This window comes from Leuresthes tenuis, unplaced genomic scaffold (assembly GCF_036924035.1).
Source record: "Leuresthes tenuis unplaced genomic scaffold, fLeuTen1.0.hap1 SCAF_18, whole genome shotgun sequence".
Lineage (NCBI taxonomy): Eukaryota > Metazoa > Chordata > Actinopteri > Atheriniformes > Atherinopsidae > Leuresthes > Leuresthes tenuis.
Genome location: NW_027325372.1, coordinates 28851122 through 28872052, shown reverse-complemented (window position 1 = coordinate 28872052; position 20931 = coordinate 28851122). Strand labels below are relative to the sequence as shown.

At 42.5% G+C, this 20931-nt stretch overlaps 1 non-coding gene across 1 annotated transcript; it reads left to right on the top strand.

The window, feature by feature from the left end:
- The first annotated feature begins 18002 nt into the window (after positions 1-18002).
- LOC140275780 (U5 spliceosomal RNA) lies at positions 18003-18116 on the top strand. The gene has a single exon (XR_011908496.1). It is a non-coding gene; the product is annotated as a U5 spliceosomal RNA (small nuclear RNA).
- The last annotated feature ends 2815 nt before the right edge of the window (positions 18117-20931 follow it).

The following is a 20931-nucleotide window of genomic DNA, read 5'->3' as shown; positions in this document are numbered from 1 at the left end:
CACAGGTACTAACTGTGTTTGGTTTGCAGTATGTTCTTCACATGACACTTTGTTGTCTGGTTCTCTTCCTAAACATTTCTCTGCTCAAACTACTGAGCTTATTGCACTTACTGAAGCTTGTAAGTTGGCAGCTGGTAAGTCTGTCACTATTTACACAGATTCCAGATATGCTTTTGGTGTTGTTCATGACTTTGGTGCGCTGTGGAAACACAGGCATTTCCTTAAATCAGATGGTAAAACTATTCTGAACTCCAAGCAGGTTTCTGATCTTCTTGATGCGATCCTTTTGCCTACAGCAATCTCGGTCTGTAAGTGTGCGGCTCACACTAACTCAGACGATCCTGTTGCTTGTGGCAATGCCAGAGCTGATGCTGCAGCTAAGCAAGCAGCTAATTTTTTTCCTGTTTTCGCTTCCCTCTCTTTGCAGGCAGAAGACTCCCTCACAGATCTCCATGCTTTGCAAACTTTTGCCTCTGCAGATGAAATTTGGTCCTCTGGACGCATTTGGTCCTCTGTGGGTGCAACTCATACGGATGGTGTTTGGATGGGACCTGATGGTAAACCCTGTCTACATAAACATTTTTTTCCTCATTTTTCAAAATTGACACATGGGTTGAACCATGTGTCAAAAGGGGGGATGCTGAATGCACTCACTGCTCAGTGGTTCACAAAAGGGTTCAGTTCATATGCGCAAAAATACTGTCAGTCATGTATGGTTTGTGCCACACATAATGTAGGAAAGGCATTACACACATCGCAAGTTGCACACCCTCCACCAGAGAAACCTTTTGAACATTTGATGATGGATTTTGTTGAACTCACACCAGCTGAAGGAAAGAAATATGCACTAGTAATAGTGGACGTGTTTAGTAAATGGGTTGAAGTTTTCCCTGCAAAACATGCAAACAGTAATGCAGTGACTAAAGCACTGCTAAACAGAAATCATTCCTAGATGGGGCATTCCAGAGAAGATCAGCAGTGATAATGGCACACATTTTGTAAACACTGCATTGACTGAGGTTGGTAAATTCCTGGGAATAACCTTGCGCACACATTGTGCTTATCATCCACAGAGTGGAGGTGCTGTGGAAAGAGAAAATGGTACATTAAAGTCCAAGTTAGCCAAATGTTGTGAAGAAACAGGACAAAAGCACTACCTATTGAGCTTACCTACAAGAGAATGAGAATCAGAGCTCAAGTGAATCTCAGCCCATTTGAAATTTTATTTGGTAGACCTCCTAACCTGGGATTGGGACCTGTAACCAGACCCCGCCCTTCCACAACTGTTTGTGATGATGCTATGTTGTCTTACTGTCGAAACCTTTCCACTGTTCTATCTCAAGTTTCACAGACAGTAAAAGCAGCCCTTCCAGCCACAGAAAACACACCACTCCAACCAGATGACAGGTGGTGAAGGAACTTCGCAGGAAACATTGGAAGTCCAAACGTTGGCAAGGCCCGTTCCAGGTGCTACTGGTCACTCACACAGCTGTTAAAGTTGCAGAGAGAGCAACCTGGATTCATGCCAGTCACTGTAAGAAGGTACCAGAACCAGTAGATGACTTCCACCCTGAAATACATCAGCCTAACCAACACGCCCGGAAGGACAAAGATAAGAGTCAGCAGTAAAAGCTGTACTCCACCGGTGTGTTAAGTGCTAGTAACCTCTGACACCGAAGACTGAAACATCCTTACTGAGACCAGCGATGAAGATGATCATACACATGCTGTGAACCATGGAAGAAACTGTTTGTTGTTTGTATTTTCTTATTTGTAACCAGCATGTGCACATTGTATCTTGATTTCACAGGAAGCAATAATACAGGGCTGCTGTATTTCCCCACGACCCGAGAGACCACCAGACGCCCGAAGCCACACAGCCCCCCCCAGCACACACCCAACCGCCCAGAGCGACGGGACAGCAACCCACCACCACCACTATGTGATCAAGCTAATCAGAAGGGACCAGAGAGAATTAAATTCAGCCAATTGATGTTTTGAGGAAGCAGACATTGTTTCCATGCTAATATAATCTAAAAGAAAATTTCTAAACTGGTTAATACACAGATTGTTCTTCGCTTTCCAGTTCATGAGAATAGTTTTCTTTGCTATACATAACACTGTGAGGATCATGTGTGCTAAGCTAAATTCCACATTGATGTTGTCTAAGTCACCTAATATGCACAGTGTGGGGCATGCAGGAATGCTACACTTTAGTCATGTTGATAGGTCCGCACAGACTTCAAGCCAGAACCTCTGGACAGGCGCACGAAACCACAAAGCGTGTGCATAATCATCAGGTGTGTTATCTGTGCAATGTGAGCAGATGTTTGAGTGTGTTAGACCCATCCTGAACATCCTTTGTCCTGTATAGTGTGTTCTATGAAGAATTTTGTATTGTATGAGCTCTAAATTAGGATTTTGAGTCATTCTGAAGGTGTTCAAACATATATGTGGCCAGAAGCTATGACTAGAACTGATGGATAAATGTGCCTCCCATTTTGAGGACGGTAGAGACATTGTGTCATCTATCTTAGACAATAATTTATATATTTTTGATAGTAGTTTTGGGGTGCAGATGCTTAGAAATTCTACTACCCTAATCGGGAGTTGTAAGTCTGGTTGGTGGAGGATATATTTCTTTGTTATTATAGACTTAAGTTGTTGATATTCTAGGAATTTATTGCTGCCTATCTCATGTTGTGATATGAGCTCATGAAATGAAATAAAATGTCCATTTTGGATTATATGTTCCAGATGTTTGATTCCTTTGATCTTCCACAGAGTAAAGTTTAGCATTTTTTTGTTTTGCAGGATGTCAGGATTGTTCCAGATGGGTGTAAGCTTACACGGGACAAGTGAAGACTTTGTTATTTTAAGAAATTCCCACCAGGCTGTCAGAGAGGTGCTGATGTTAATGCTTTTGAAACATTTGTGATTTTTTACGTTTTGACTAATAAGTGGCAGGTCAGAGATTTCCAGATTATCACACAATGCTTGTTCTATATTTATCCATGGTTCATCTATTGGGCTAGGTTTAAACCATTTTGATATATACTGTAACCTATTGGCTAAGGAATAGTGCTGAAAATTAGGTAAATCTAATCCACCACTGTCCTTGGTCTTCTGTAGGGTTTTTAAACTAATACGTGGTGGTTTGTTTTTCCACAGAAATTTGGAGATGCATGAACCTAGTGACTTAAATCAAGTAGCAGATGTTTTTTTTTTTTTTTTTTTTTTTTTTTTTTTTTTTTTCCCCTTGTCCTGTTCAGCATTATGGCAGCAGAATTGTAGTCTGAATACCTTTGATGCCAAACAGATTTGCTTTGCCAAGGGAAGTTTTATAAATGTAAAGCTCCCCTTGATGCCCATTTATTTATTTTTGTTTACAATATATAACATGTAATAGAACTGAACCGGACCGGGGGACAAGGAAAGAAGAAGAGGAAAGAAGAGGAAACAGAACAAAAATAGAAACAAAAACCAGACAACCAGCTGCTACACCTGTAAAAAACAAAACAGACAACAATCCATGGCCTCTGAGGGGAATCCAGCCTTAGCGCCACCAGGAGCACCTGAAAGCAGACAAGCAGAGAAAAAACAAACACACAAACAAACAAAAACAAGCACAAGAAGCGGTAATCGCATACAACACAGCTGTGGATAGATGACCTGAGACGACATGATAACACATCAACTGCTTAGCGAGCATGCTACTGGGCTAATGAATGTGTGTGTGTGTGTGTGTGTGTGTGTGTGTGTGTGTGTGTGTGTGTGTGTGAGAACATGCAACACCCATGGCACAGGATCTACATGGTAACCGTGGTTAGTTATGAGTGTATAAGTGTACAGGGCCACAATCCACAGCCCCCCCCCCAGCAATCAGAAGCAGGCAGAGAGGGCCACAAGACCCAGGCCACCAGCAGCCCCCACGGAGCACAGAACCCAGGAAGCCCACCGCAGGGACAACCACGCATCCACCCAGAAGACTGCAGAGGAAGCCCCCGGATAGAGCCCCCATAAGCATAGGGCAGAGGCCCTCAGAGAGCCAGGGGCAACAGCCCACTGACCCCGCCAGGTCCCAGCCGCCCAGACATGGGCCGTGCACTGGACCCGGGCCCCGGGAGCCCGAGCGCCCCCAAACCCCCCGGCAGAGGCCCCACCCAATACCCAGGAGGGCCAAGTGCCCCAGACAGCCACGCAGTGGGTCAGCGCCTGCCCCAGCGCCCCTGGCCAAGTGCCCTGGGAGTCAAGACGTGCCCACAGGTGGGTGAAGTCGCGAGCAGCGGAGAGAGGCAATGCCGCCCCCCCATCGGGAGAAGCACAGGCAGGCCAGGCCAGGCCAGGCGACAGCAAGTCCCAGATCCAGGCCCAATCATTACCACACACACTTTCACGTCCCATACATCCACACGTCCTCCCTCCCTCAACTCCGCTGGGGTGTAGCGCAGCGGGCACACCAGGGGGCCAGCAGCCCCCCAGCCACCACAGACCCCGAACCAGCAGAACAATTAATTAATCCTCTTGGCCCCTCCCGCCTCGAGCAGCAACCAGGAAGCAGGGGTGTGGGAAGAAGACCCCTCCCCTCACCCTTCTGGCTCTTCAATATTTTCTAATAGTGAGCGATTAAAATTGAGGGGCAGCCAAACCTGTAGGACTGGGAGCGCGGCCCTCTGGGCAGCCTACATACCCAAAGAGCCCCGCCCACCAGATGCTACTCAGTGTAACCACCCCCCAAGACCTAATGTGTGTGTGTGAGTGTGTTTGATAAGTAGTAATGTCTAAGGTGTAATTAAAACAGGGGCGGGGAACTGCAGAGTGCAACCAAAGGGGACCACCTACGTGGCCCCATCCACTACACCCCACCGAACACACACGGCCCCAAAACCCTTCATGTGTGAGTGTGTGCTGTGTACAGGAGCCAGAAGGGAGAGGGGTATGGGGATATACACCGGGGGGAGCTACTCTCCCCCGGAGAAGGCAGCCAGGGACTGGCTGCAATAGGCATCCCCGCTACCTGGGAGCCAACACAGGGCAGGAGGGGCTGATGTCCACCAGGCTCGGGGCCTGCAGCGACCATATTGCGGGAGCTACTGTACCCCCAGAAGGTACCCATCCCGCCCCACCCCACCCCGGAGGACCTCTACAAACAACAAACAAACAACAACAAAAAACAAACAGACAAACAAACAAACCACCCGGTCACACCAGTCGCAGCAGCCCGGGCCTGAGACCCACCATCACCCAGACCATCACCCAGGCCCCCCCACCCACCCCCCCAACAGGGGAAAAGCACCGCCCCCCCCCCCACCGCACGCCCCAACACCCTGAAAAAAAAACCACCTTGGAGGTCCCAGAGCAACAAGCCCGGCACCAGGACCTGCACCAACCCACCCATACTGTGGCGCGTCCAGGACAACCCAGCCCCCCCAGGCACAGGCAGGGCCCCCCCCCCCCCGGGCGCAAGGCAGCGCCCAGCCACCAGGGCCCAGGCCCAGCACCACCACCCATGCCGGAGCGGCCCAGTCACCCGGCATAGAGCCAGCAGCCACCACCCCAAGGCCCCTAAGGGACCCCGCCCCACACCGCAAGACAGTCCCACCCGCAAGCCCCCAAAACTGCCCTCCAAGCCCGACACACAGTCCCCCCCAGCAATGACCAACCCGGTCCCCACGACCCGAGAGACCACCAGACGCCCGAAGCCACACAGCCCCCCCCAGCACACACCCAACCGCCCAGAGCGACGGGACAGCAACCCACCACCACCACTAAGTGATAAAGCTAATCAGCGGGAACCAGAGAGAATTAAATTCAGCCAATTGATGTTTTGAGGAGGCAGACATTGTTTCCATGCTAATATAATCTAAAAGAAAATTTCTAAACTGGTTAATACACAGATTGTTCTTCGCTTTCCAGTTCATGAGAATAGTTTTCTTTGCGATACATAACACTGTGAGAACCATGTGTGCTGAGTTAATTTCCATGTTGATGTTGTCTAAGTCACCCAGTATGCACAGTGTGGGGCATGCAGGGATGCTACACTTTAGCCATGTTGATAGGTCCTCACAGACTTCAAGCCAGAACTTCTGGACAGGCGCACAGAACCACAAAGCGTGTGCATAATCATCAGGTGTGTTATCTGTGCAATGTGAGCAGATGTTTGAGTGTGTTAGACCCATCCTGAACATCCTTTGTCCTGTATAGTGTGTTCTATGAAGGATTTTGTATTGTATGAGCTGTAAATTAGAATTCTGAGTCATTCTAAAGGTGTTCAAACATATTTGTGGCCAGAAGCTATGACTAGAACTGATGGATAAATCTGCCTCCCATTTTGAGGACGGTAGAGACATTGTGTCATCTATTTTAGACAATAATTTATATATTTTTGATAGTAGTTTTGGGGTGCAGATGCTTAGAAATTCTGCTACCCTAGTCGGGAGTTGTAAGTCTGGTTGGTGGGGGATATATGTCTTTGTTATTATAGACTTAAGTTGTTGATATTCTAGGAATTTATTGCTGCCTATCTCATGTTGTGATATGAGCTCATCAAATGAAATAAAATTTCCATTTTGGATTATATGTTCCAGATGTTTGATTCCTTTGATCTTCCACAGAGTAAAGTTTAGCATTTTTTTGTTTTGCAGTATGTCAGGATTGTTCCAGATGGGTGTAAGCTTACATGGGACAATTGAAGACTTTGTTATTTTAAGAAATTCCCACCAGGCTGTCAGAGAGGTGCTGATGTTAATGCTTTTGAAACATTTGTGATGTTTTACGTTTTGACTAATAAGTGGCAGGTCAGAGATTTCCAGATTATCACACAATGCTTGTTCTACATTTATCCATGGTTCATCTATTGGGCTAGGTTTAAACCATTTTGATATATACTGTAACCTATTGGCTAAGGAATAGTGCTGAAAATTAGGTAAATCTAATCCACCACTGTCCTTGGTCTTCTGTAGGGTTTTTAAACTAATACGTGGTGGTTTGTTTTTCCACAGAAATTTGGAGATGCAAGAATCTAGTGACTTAAACCAAGTAGCAGATGGTTTTATGGGGATCATTGAGAACAAATAATTAACTTTTGGTAGTATCATCATTTTAATGGTTGTAACTCTCCCCATAAGTGATATAGGTAAGGACTTCCAACGAGAGAGATCGTCCTCTACTGTCTTTAATAATTGCACATAATTTAGCTTTGTTAGCTCTGAGAGCCTGGAGGAAATGTTTATGCCTAAATATCTGATATTTCCTGACTGTAAAGTGATTGCTGGTATATTCTGGACTCTGCAGTTAATGGGCAGAACTGTGGTCTTAGACCAATTGATAGAGTAGTCAGAAAGTGCTGAGAATTTATTTATGAGTGTGATCGTGTGAGTGAGAGACGTTTGAGAGTTCTGAAGGAAAAGTAAAACATCATCAGCATAAAGACTTATTTTATGCTCAATATTTTGGGGTTGGATGCCTTTAATATTTCTTTCTTGTCTGATAGCAGCTGCTAAAGGTTCGATGAAAATAGCAAAAAGTGAGGGAGAAAGTGGGCAACCCTGTCTTGTACCTCTCTGCAGACTGAAGTTTGGAGAGGTTTGATCATTTGTCCTCACACACGCATTTGGGGAGCTATATAATATCCTTATCCAGTTGATGAAGTGTGACCCAAACCCAAATTTGTTTAATGCTGCGAATAAAAATTTCCAGTTCACTCGATCAAATGCTTTTTCTGCATCTAGAGAGACTATTGTGGTTTCCAGGTTGTTGATGTTAGAATAGTCTATGAGATTAATTAGCCTGCGAGTGTTAGTGGATGAGTGTCTACCCTTTATGAAACCTGTCTGGTCAGGATGTATTATAAGTGGAGTTATTTTTTCTATTCTTTTGGCGAGGGCTTTACAAATTATTTTGAGGTCTGCATTTATTAGAGATATTGGGCGGTAGCTGGATGGAAGTATGGGGTCTTTTCCTGGTTTCTGTAGCAAGATAATGTTAGCAGAGTTCATGTGTGGGGATAATCTGCCATTCTGCTTAACTTGTAATACCATTTTGTGAAATGCAGGTGCCAAAACAGTCCAAAATTCTTTGTAGAACTCTGCTGGAAAACCATCTGGTCCCGGGGCTTTGTTACTAGGCATATGTTGAAGGGCTTCATGGAGTTCTCCTATTGAAAGAGGTGAATCCAGAGCCATTGCCTGTTCGGTTTGTAATTTTGGAAGGTTGATATTACTAAGAAACTGATCTATGTTACTATCTGATGGATCATTTTGTGATGAATATAAGGTTTTATAGAAGTCCCTAAAAGCATTGTTGATTACATCGGGGTCATGGGTGACATTTCCTTTTGAGTCTTTAACAGAAGTGATTGTTGTTTTCTCTTTGTTTCTCTTTAGTTGGTTAGCTAGGAACCTTCCAGATTTATTGCCGTGCTCAAAGTTCTCCAAGCGAAGTCTTTGTATGAGAAACTGTGTTTGTTTATCAATAATTTTGTTTAGTTCAAGTTTAGCTTTTCTTAATTCATTCAGTGTGTGTTCCTCTTTGGAGGTACTGTAGACAATTTCTAATGATTTAATCCTGAGTTCTAAATCTGATATCCTTGAACTATCCCTCTTTTTCTTATTTGATGAAAAAGAGATTATTTTGCCTCTCATAACTGCTTTTCCGGCTTCCCAAAGAGTACAAGCTGACATTCCTGGCAGGTCATTATTTTCTAAATATACAGACCATTCCCTTTTGAAATAATTAATAAAATCAGGGTCTTTTAGTAATGATGTATTAAATCTCCAATTCCTAGCTGGTGGTGTAACTCTGTTATTCTTCAGTGTGATAGAAACTGGAGCGTGATCACTGATAGTGATGGGGTGGATTTTGGTGTCTGAAATATCCCTCAACAAGGAACTGCTAACTAACAAATAATCTATTCTTGAGTATGAGTGGTGTACCGGTGAGAAGAAGGTGTATTCTCTAAGAGTGGGGTGGTGGGAGCGCCAAGCATCACAAAGACCAAAATCTTTCATATACTGTTTAACAATATTCGTGGACTGCCAGTTCCGCTGACTTCCTGAAGTACTGAGTCTGTCTAGTCCTGAGTCTAATACCATGTTAAAGTCCCCTCCTATGATGAGTGTGTTATCTGAGTGATCAGAGAGTGAAGTGAAAAAGGAGTGAAAAAATGAGGGGTCATCCACATTTGGACCATATATATTTGCAATGCATAAATTCATATTTTGAACAGATAAATTAACTATTAGAAATCTACCTTCTGGATCTATAACTGTGTTGTTTACGGTGAAATTTACTCTTCTATTTATCAGAATGGCTACACCTCTTTGTCTGGAGTTGTAACAGGCTGAGTACACATGAGGAAACTGTGCTGTGGTGAGAACATCAGCTACAGTCTTTGATAAATGAATCTCCTGTAATAAAACAATGTCCCCCTGTAAATCCTTCAATTTATTGGAGATTTTTAATCTCTTCTCCCTGGACCCAGCTCCATGCACATTCCATGAGATAAACCTCAGTGTGGACATGCTCAGACTAATGCAGTGAGTGCTGGATGCTTGCTAAAAGCATCCCGTGCGTGTGTGTGCATATATGCTTCCATGAACATGCCATTGTTGGTGTTTCAGTTGTCAGTATGAGCTTGTTACAATATGTACTTGCGCTGTCGATGCTGTGTGGAACTTGATTATGTGCTCTGCTCAAAACTCTATGTGTGCCGTGCTTGTTAACATTACTTATTAAGGTGGAAACGCAGCGGGTTGGGGAAGAAAGACAGAATAGAAAAACAGTGCAAAAGAGTGGAAGTGTGAGATAGAAAAAGGAAAAACAAAAACAAAAAAACATACCCAAATAAACAAATATGAGCTGCATATATCCTATGCTGCTGAGACTGGCAGTGAGCTATATATTTTGCCTTGATAGATAACTGTGAATTGGATAGACTATTTCAGAGTTACTTATGTACCATCTATGGTGATATGATTTATACAAGTTGACGAATACAGATCACCTGGAGTTTAGAAGAGCCAAGGAGTGGTTTCCTGGTCGCGGTACAGCTGCCCGTTGATGAATAACTTATCCACCGCGATGACAGCTCGGGAGCCTCCCTCCATGAACTTTCTCCGGATGGGGAACAGAACCCTGCGTCTTTCCAGGATTTCTTTGGGAAACTGGTCGTTGACGCTGAAGTCCGTTCCTCTCAGCTCCCTGCCGCGGCCCCTCACCTGGACCTTCTGTTGATAATGCTCGAACTTGGCCACAATCGGTCTCGGTCGGCGGGCATCAGGTCTCTTCCGTCCCAGGCGGTGGACTCGGTGAAAAGTAATGTTTTTCACTACATCTCCTGGAAGTTTCAGTTGATTTTGGATGAAATTTTTCACTGTGAGTTCAGGATCCTCGTCTGCCTGCTCCGGGATTCCAGAAAACACCAGATTGTCCCTCATACTACGAGCCTGGAGATCAATAATTGATTCTTTCATCCTCTTGTTCTCGTCAGAGATCCGGCTCATTCCCTCGGTGAGTGTTTTCACCGATCCTCTGAGGGTTGCGTTTTCTGCAGCCAGCGTCTGCACCTGTTGCTGGCTGAACTCCAACGACTCCCGTAATGCCTGGAACTCTCTGTGTAGAATCTCCAACAGAGACATACGGGCGTCGAAGCTGGATAATTTGTTATCGATCGATGTTAAAATGTCCGTCGAATCATTACCAGCTGGAGACGTCGCTCCGGGTGACTCTTCATTGCGACTTCTCTTTGAAGTTGAAGCCTTGCTGCTAGCAGATGGGGTTTGGTTGGTTTTCCCCATGACGATCCTGTCAAAACACTCGTCGATGAAATCCGTGAGGCTCTCCAGGCTTTCTTCACTGTACTCCAGTGTTTTGTTTTTGTTTCACCCGATAATATATTTATTTAAACAGTAGTTATTGGCGTAATTATAATCTTATTATATTGTTTGCTCTATTTGAGGCGCGCCTTGTTTGAATCTGCCGATAGTCTCACACAATCTCGCGACACTACAGCATCACACACCCATTTCCCCAGGAATCTTTACGGCACCTGTTCTCTACTACAACTCCAGCAGATGGTTTTATGGGGATCATTGAGAACAAATAGTTAACTTTTGGTAGTATCATCATTTTAATGGTTGTAACTCTCCCCATAAGTGATATAGGTAAGGACTTCAAACGAGAGAGATCGTCCTCTACTGTCTTTAATAATTGCACATAATTTAGCTTTGTTAGCTCTGAGAGCCTGGAGGAAATGTTTATGCCTAAATATCTAATATTTCCTGACTGTAAAGTGATCGCAGGTATAGTCTGGTCCCTATAGTTAATGGGCAGAACTGTGGTCTTAGACCAATTGATAGAGTAGTCAGAAAGTGCTGAGAATTTATTTATGAGTGTGATCGTGTGAGTGAGAGACGTCTGTGAGTTCTGAAGGAAAAGTAATACATCATCAGCATAAAGACTTATTTTATGCTCAATATTTTGGGGTTGGATGCCTTTAATATTTCTATCTTGTCTGATAGCAGCTGCTAAAGGTTCGATGAAAATAGCAAAAAGTGAGGGCGAAAGTGGGCAACCCTGTCTTGTACCTCTCTGCAGACTGAAGCTTGGAGAAGTTTGATCATTTGTCCTGACACTTGCACTTGGGGAGTCAGTTATTTTCTTTTGAGGAGATAAGAGGCTTTAATAATAATATCTTGCAAGAGAGAACAACACAGTACAGAATACAGAGTTGCTCTGACCACTGAAGCAAAAACACAGTTATATTGCCCACTCATCACGTCATCTGTTTTTGGGTATAGTTGATTGTTCTTCTAACTTTCCTCCCCAACCATTAGTTGAGGTTACCCAGACACACTCGTAAATACCAGCCTAACCCTGTCCCCCCTAAAGTGCAGCTATCTCATATTAACAAGCCCACCATTGTAAAGAGGAATTTAAGAAAACAGGGCAGGGTGGTACCTTGCAGCTCAGTCATTTGCAGGTTATACACAGTAACACTCAATACAATGCATATAAGAATTATTTTCCATTACATTCCTCCCTTTTGATTATAATAATACCATTATATTAATCAACCCAAAAGAAACAAGGAAAATAATAACTTTATCTGTAAAACATCAGCCTGCATTTGCACACAACGTGAGTTTAAAATGCAGGCATCATAGTGATAAAGGGTCCAAAGATAAACAATCAAAACATGAACAATTAAATATGATTATCTTCATCCCTCTCTAAGTCAGCGTCACTAGAGGAAAAATTTTGAAAGCAAGAAAGTTATTTGAGTCATTTGGTCTTTTTCACACTGTTGTTTAGATGGACTACATAAAAGGATGTCATCCACATACTGCAAAAGAGCAGAGCCTGTGGTTGATTGAAGTTAATCCAGACTAGCTTTGAGGGCAGCATTGTAAATAGTGGGACTTTCACAGTACCCCTGTCATAACCGGGTAAAAGTCCAAGATCTCTGTTCAAACTAAAAAGCAAACCAAAATGGGCTATCAGGGTGCACTGGCGACAAGTCAACCACTGAGAAAAACTGTGCATCTGATGTAATTTGAGACAAAATAGTGTGTGGGTTGGGCACAGTAGGAGCATGTGGCTGAACTTTAGCATTCACCGCTTGGAGGTCCTGTACAAAACGCCATTCATCTGGCTGGCCAGCATCTTTAATCTTTTTAACAGGAAACAATGGAGTAAGCACAGGTGAATTTTCAAAAGGAACAATAACGCCTGTTTTCTGAAAAGATTGAAAAACAGGTTTAATCCCTTTGATTGCTTCAGGCTTAAAAGGGTATTGTTTTTTACATGGACAAAAGTCTGATTTAGGGGTGACAATTACTGGTTCACAGCCTTTTATCAACCCCACATCATATTTGCTCTTAGCCCAAAGATCATTGGGCACTTCAGCCAACATGGGTATCGAAGACAAATCTGTTTCAGATAAAAAACATGCTTCAAAATGTGATTCTGTGGTAGGAATTAAGTCCACAGTTCTTTGACAATGCATTGTACTCAAAAATGTTTTTTTGTATGCTGACAATCGTTCAGAAAACATCAAATTTGGATCAGCAGGTGAAACAGTCCACTCCATTTCTTTCTGACATGTAGCAACAAACTCTCCCACACCTTGTCACTGCCAGTGTGTACGTTTGGCCAAGGAAATGTGAGGGCGAGTACCACAAACATTAAAAAAATCGAAGTGCTCTGGAGTGAGCGACACAGCCAATAAAGTAGGCGCACATATTTTTTCACTTCTTCTCATAGTCATTGTCAGGCCCCAAAGAAATGTGTGATGTGCAGTGCAAATCAGTAGGTTGCATGAAATCAGAAAGGGGTGAAACTAACACTTTTGCTTCTTCCACTAGTTGTTGTGAAAAAGGAGAGCTGGGAAGTTTCCACTCATAAGCATATGTAAGTGCCGATGAATCAAACTGCACTGCTGTGAAAACTTTGTCAGGCTGTAACATAACCTTAACACCCTCTGGTGTAGAAGTTAAAATAATGCCTAATTTACACATGAGATCACAGCCCATCAGGTTAATGGGACACAACTCTGATAACAAAAATGAGTGTTTGAAGGAGAGCTCATCGGGAGTGACAACACGCAATGGGCATTGTCATTTTCTCCTTCACAACCTGGCCTGATGCAGACATACAGTAAACGTGGTTTCCACTTAACTTTGGAGGACAATCAAACTCCCCTGACGTCACTACTGATGAACATAAGTTCCTATATTCTGAGAGAAATATCTTTGCTCTAGGACGGAAATAGCATGCAAAACTTTACTACGTGAATCACAGTCGGCAAGCGTTGCTTCACTACACAGAGCAGGAAAAATGTGTGAGTGTGTTTGTGCTATCACCCATTAGTGGAGGCTCCGCTGCCGCGTGACGTCCAGAACCTGCCTCCCACCCTCAGTCAGCCTTTTGCCCAATTTCATCACTTTTTAGCTGTGGACAGTCCTTCTTCCAGTGTCCAGTCTGGCCACAGTAAAAACAAATATTCGGATCATAGCTCTGGCGTGGCCCATTTCGACCTCCTCTCCCACACGTCCACATCTTCGACTTCGGCCTCGTCCTCTGTTTACACCCACTGCGTAATACATGGTCATGGTTGCCAAATGCAGCTCCTTTTCACACTTGTCCCTTTTGGTTGTCTTACACGTCTCAACTTGGTTCTGAGCATGGCGAGCATATCGGCGAACGTCAGCCAAACGAGGACCCTCACACCATCCCACGTAAATGTTCTTTACTTCAGTGGCGACATCTATATAATATTGTCTGGGTCCCGTTAAAACATGTATTTTTCCCATCTAATTCCTTGTTTGCTTTAAAACAAGTATTCCCCATTTTCTATCCCTTCAGTAGCCAACCAGTTTGTATGGAGTACACTGGAGCAACTTGACTGATCAGTAAAACACTGCTTTTGTTGTCACCGCAAGGCTTCCCCCGTCGGTTGTTTCACTGAGACACTACTGAGTAACTACAACTCAACACAGTTTATACACATAACATTCATATACATACTAACAAACAAACAAACAATAATTTATCGCAATTTTCTCATCTCTGTTTGAACGTACACCCAGGTAAATATTCCTGTAGTCTTCTCATACCGACTATGGACCCATTCATTGTTTAACTTCACTGTTTTGCAGTGTATTGAATATTACACATTGACATTGAACTTTACTGGATAAGCAGGTCTTCATTGCATTCAGCAGCCTATATGTGAGCATCTATGTGTAAGCTGTTCTTCTTTGCATTTATCAGCAGCAAGCAATTCTTCACTGCACATGCATATGTAAATAGTAAAACAATTCCAATGTGTTAGCGAAACCTTCTATATCACAGTGGTTTCTAAGATCTATTTTAAGTTCTTTGCCATCAGTGAGATGACATAGTTTACAAAGTGTGTCAAATTATCACTGAAGATCTTTTCAGGTATTTCAAATCTAGAAATAAGTTATTTTACGCGTGATTTTGCTACTGAGAGTGCATCTGCTTGTGCACATGGAAATATTTCAGACCATTTGGTAAAAACCTCTGTTGTCACTGAGCAGAATCGTTTCCCTTAACATTAATTTAGTTCAATGAAATCTACACAATAATGAAATAATGAAATCCAAACAAATATGTTGAAAAAGATACACTGGCTTAGGGAATTATCTTCGTTTTGGTCTTAGATTGCCCTGTGGAATGTATTTTGCACATATTTGACCTGCTAGACAAAACTTTATTCATTTATTTATTCTAAAAAAAAAAATTCAATAATTAGTAAAACCATATGCTGTAAAAACCTTGTTCATTATTGCTTCCATCCCTCCTGTTGAGACATGACATGGTCCGTGGCTCAATACTGCAGCATATTTAAACAAATTCTTTGGCAGTATGGTTTTCCTTCCGGTCATTCATACGAGTCTATTGTAGATGGCAATTGAATAACATCTAATAATGCTAAAATATTTGTAGTTTATACATTTAGCTATGGATGTCAACATACCTGTTTTTCCAATGCTGTGTTAACACATGTACAGTTGAGAAGGCATACTGACTGTCAGTGTAAACGTTAACAACCTTTTTGTTATTTAATTTACAAGCTTCAGTTAAAGCTACCAATTCGACTGCTTGAACAGAGTAATTTTTTGGTAGTGGTTGTTTTAAGAAAACTTCAGTTTCTGTTACTACTGCAAATCCTGTAGCATTTGTGCCATCAGGGTTTTTTGCTTGACCTGTTGAATAAATATAGTTATTTCTGCATTTTCATAACGTATATCAGTTAAGTCTGGCCTGGGTAAAACACTGATGGTTATTTCTGACATGCAATCATGAGGCTTTCCATCTGTGGAGTAGGTAGCAGTGTGGATGGATTAAGTGTAGCACATCTCTCGACAACAAGGTGTGGCTGTGAAAGAAGAACTGTTATGTAGGAGAGATGTCTGGTAAAGATATTTTGTTAAGTAACCATATCACAGCCACTGCATGAGGTACCTTAAGTGTTAATGGGTGAAATAACACCATTATTGTTGATGCCTGCACTGCCAATGGCTTCTGGCCATTGATTCAAAAGTACGATCTCGTCCCTTTTTCCCCCTTTCAGTGGACACTGGCCCCTAATTACCGCAATTCAGCAGGGGGTCTTTCATTAGGAGTACTGGACTCCCCCGTGCACGGTTTCAGCTCCGACCCTGGAAAGCGGAAAAAACGTTGAGATCTGGTTTGAGGACCCAATTGTTGAGAAAAGTCTCTCAATGAGACTCAGAGTTGCTGGAGTCAGTTAATGCAAATGTTTAATCTTGCAGCAAGTTCAAGAATGTGTGTGTATGGGTGTATGTGTGCGAACGTGTGTGAGTTTGTGTGTGTGAGAGTTTAAAGAACCTGTTATCCACAGGCAGGTCTTAACTAGTATGGCACAGGTCCAGCCTGTCTCATCTTTTTTGGAAGGTCCAGCGCTCGGCCGTAACCCTTCTGTCTGTTTGGACTCTCACATACATTCGGTTAATCATAGAAAAACGAGAACAAAACTTTTTAGCCCCTTAAATTCATAAAACAGACATGGTGCAGTTATTTCCATTCTAGAAAATAAGAGTAATCACCACCATTCCTATAAATTCTGGATATTCTAACAATCTGAATCTTTTTTAAATGTTCGATGAAGCCCTTTGCTGTTCTGTTTAGAGACTCAGCTGATCATAAACCAAGTTTTGCTCTTGAACCAAGCTTCTAAACTCTTCACCTTTTTCATTTCTCAGTTAGTATTCACTTTAAAACTGATTAAAAGAAAAATTAAATGAATGCCTATCAACAAATGTGGGATCTAAACTCTAGTGCTTTCTCTAAAATAATTTCCTTTCTCAATTCAGAAATGTGTGTGTGTAAGTCACAACACCCGTGACACCAAAACGGCTTTCTTTTCTCTCTTTTTTCTACACTCTGCACTGTGAGCACACACACCAAATCAGAAAGGCTTTTTTCTCTCTTTTCTACATTATGGACTGTGGGGACACAAAACCGCTCTCTCTCTTTTTTTTTTGATTGTGTGCCAGGGCGTTGTCTCACGTATTAGATTATGCTTAAGATACGAATGGGTTTATCAGTCACATCAGAATCCATACATACTGATCCTCCCGTAATAAAATGGTCGGATCTTATCAAACACACTTTGTTTCTTGTGACAAGTCAGCGAAACAGCGTATACACGTCAAGACACTGAATCAAGTTTGCCACAAGAACTCATAAGTTTGGCAGTATTGCTCTGCCGTCAGCAATCATACACCCATTTTATTTTCATGAGACATGTGCAGGCACCTGTTCATCCACTGTTATATCACTATGAATTAGTTTATCTATTATCAATAAGGATACTTCTACAACTACTATCAAAGTATGTCCGGACTTCTTATGTTGTCAGTTGCTATATATGAATAAGTGGGTAGCTACTGACAAGCATTAAGCATGTCACACAGCCCAAACATATAACATTTCAGGACACACCACACAGTTAACAACCACAGTGAAGCGTGTCAAAGCCCAAACATGTAACATTCAACAGGACACTTACACAACACATTCAAATCAAACAGTCAGACAACATACAAGAACATATACCCCAGCCAGCATTGCTCCCTGCCTATTTTCCTACAACTCACTATGTGTGCGCACACCTTTATTCACAAACTCTTCAACTTATACTCTTTTACCGAAGCTGCTACAGCTCGATTGGCCAAATACCCTTAGATCCTATTTCGGTGAATTTGACATCTGCCTTACATGTAACAGATTAGCGGTTTAGCAGTTTTAATTTAGTTTGAGTGAAGGAATTCATTTTATAGCAAAATCCGAAATCGTGAAGAACTCATGAAAGTAAGCTTATTCTCGGATTCCTGAAACTTTAGATTTGCTCTTTCTTTTACTGCAAAGTACAATGTTGTTTTTTTTGTTTAAATCTTTCTAGACATGGTAAATATTAAGGACAAAGCAGTTTTCACATAGTTTGAGTGAAGGAATTCTGGTTTCTCTTCATAACGTACAAGTCTTTCGCCTTTTACTAAAGATTTCTGTGGAGAGCAGCACTAATGAGTTGTTTCTATTTTTGGCAGGCTTTACCTTAGCGGGTGAAGCCCTTTCTGTCTGTGCAAAAGAAATCTTCTTACTGTGCAGAGTGACTTCTCTGAGTAGAGTCGCCTTACTTGTTGCGACTGTGCCGATGTTCGAAGCTGGAGTGCAAAGTTGTTGCTTGAATGGTGCTTGCTGGAGCATGCGGGAGTGCAAAGTTATACCATTTAAAAGGGCTGAAGAGTGCTCAGTGCAGCGGGTGGGCGACACTCTGGCCACCTTGAAAACCGAGGTTACATCCACTACCAGGGGCAGCCCAAGTTCTGCCGCAAGTGTGGTGAGCATGGGCACCTGGTTGAGGCTTGTACCAAGGTGTTATGTGGGAAGAGCAGAGAAATTGGGCAAACTTTTCGAGAGTGTCCAAATGGCAGGAAATGTAATCTCTGTGGAGAATTAAATCACCTCTTCAGAGATTGCCCTAATTCTTTTGCCAACAAATTAAAGACGGTAAAGCCACAGTCAAGCCAACAAAGAGAAGGACCAAAGGTGGCAGTTGGTGAACAAAGTGAAGAGGTTGACCCAATAAATTCAAACTTCCCGCCAAAAGCTTGGATTGGAAGTGAGGAGCAAAAAGGGGAGGGGCCTGTAGAGGCCTCACCACTCAGTGTTGAAGTCTGTGAGAATTCACAGGCAGAGGGTGGAGCTACGCTAAATGAGGAGGAAGAGCAGACAGGTGAGTCTAGTGAAGATACTCACCTCCCCGAAGGTCAACAGCCGAAGAGGACGGCATCTGAGCCTCTGATTCCCCAGTGGTATCAGAGAAAGGGGGAAGGGTTAGGTCCCTTTCAGACAGTTCTTCAGTGGAATAACCTAGAGTCTTCCCCTCCGACTCACCAAATGAGGTCTCCTTTTTAACTTCAGCTCTGCAATCAACCCCCAGGGACTCAAAGTTAAATGCAACATTGCGTCAGAGGCCAACACCGAGAGTCCGAAAAGGAAATATAGATCACCCTACTCACTTTTCACCTAAAGAAATGAAGGAAGAGCTAGTTTCCCAAGAAATAACCTGTGTGTAATTTGTTTTGATAACTTAGAAAAACGAAAATGACATACCTACTTTCCTTTATGCTTTTAATGGTTCTCACCTTCTCAACACTAAATGTGAGAAGTGTGAAATCAAAGACAAGAGCCCAGAGTATTTTATCCTTCTTAGACTCCATAAAATCAGATGTGTTTTTAATACAAGAATGTGGACTACCTTTTTTAAAAAACCATAGACAATGGGAGGAAATGTGGCCCCATTTATCGATATGGAGTGGCTCAAATCAAAATAAAAATGATGGTGTGGCCATTCTAATTAAAAATCCGCATGTTCTGGTGAAAGGTAGCACAGTGGTGAGAGACGGACGGGCACTTTTAGCACACTTGAATTTTATGGGGCAAGACTTTAACCTCTTAAATATTTATGGTTTCAATGGAAAAAATGAAAGGTATGACCTTTTAGAAGATATACAGCTTTACATGCTAGGGCAAGTACCTTTAGTTGTAGGAGGGGATTTTAACTGTATCTTGAGCAGGAAAGATAGAAAAAGAGCAGGGGTAGATTTTAAAGTGGATAAGACTTCGATTTTACTTCAGGGCATATGCAGGGATTTTAAGCTTACTGACTGTTTTAAAACCGTGCATCCCAGAGAGGAGGGCTTCACCTGGTTTAGTCATGATGGCACCAGAGCTTCTCGCATTGATTATTTCTTTACTAGAGATTGCCCACCCACTGATGTTAGATTAACCCCTGTTTTCTTTTCAGACCACCTTATGCTCTCCTGCACCCTTTCACCCCCTTCTGGTGTGACGGTAGGAAGTGGTCTGTGGAAACTCAACTGTTCCCTGTTGGAGGATGAAATCATAGTCAGTCAGTACAGGGAATGTTATAAAGAGTGGCAGACCCTTCAAGACCTCTACGAAACACATGCACAATGGTGGGAAATGGTGAAGGAAACGACCCAGACCTTTTTTAAACAGCAAGGTAAACGTAAAAAAAGGAAAGAGAATAGATGTATGATGGGACTACATAAACGCTTACAGCGCTACTTTAAACTAAATCAGTGTGGCATAGACTTTAAAGAAGAAATCAAAGATGTCAAAAAGGAAATGTCAGTTTTAGCAGAAATAAAGAGTAAAGGAATTTTTGTAAGAAGCAGGGAGCAGGAAATTGAGGAAGGTGAAAAAGAAAGAAAGTTATAAATAAAAAGGAGTGTAATCAAAATCTAAAAAGAGAAGATGGGTTTTTAACAAAATCCACACAAGAGATGATTGAAACTGTACATACCTTTTATAGTAACATGTACAAAGAGAAACCAGTGCACTTGGAAACATCGGCAGAAATCTTAAAATTCGTTGACAAAACCGTAAAAGAGAATGCACACTTGACACAGAATTTTACTGCTTTAGAGTTAAAAAAATGCCTAACAGGTTTTAAGAGAAGTCGAGCTCCGGGTTTAGATGGGCTTCCTGCAGAATTCTATCTGACCTATTGGGACCTTTTATCATCAGACATTTTAGATGTTTTTAAAGATTTTGAAAAACTCGACCGACTGCCTGACAGTTTTAGAGTGGGAATAGTGACTCTACTTTATAAAAAAAATTATAAGACTGACCTAAAGAATTGGAGGCCCATCACACTTTTAAACTTTGACTGTAAACTTTTTAGCAAGGTTTTAGCGACACGGATGTCCTCTGTTTTAGAGGAGGTAATTCACCCAGACCAAGCTTGTGCCATCTCAGGGAGACAACTCACCGACAGCCTCGTACTGATTCGAGACATCATTGATTACGCTAGAGACAGAAACACCCGGCTTGTCATCTTAAATTTAGACT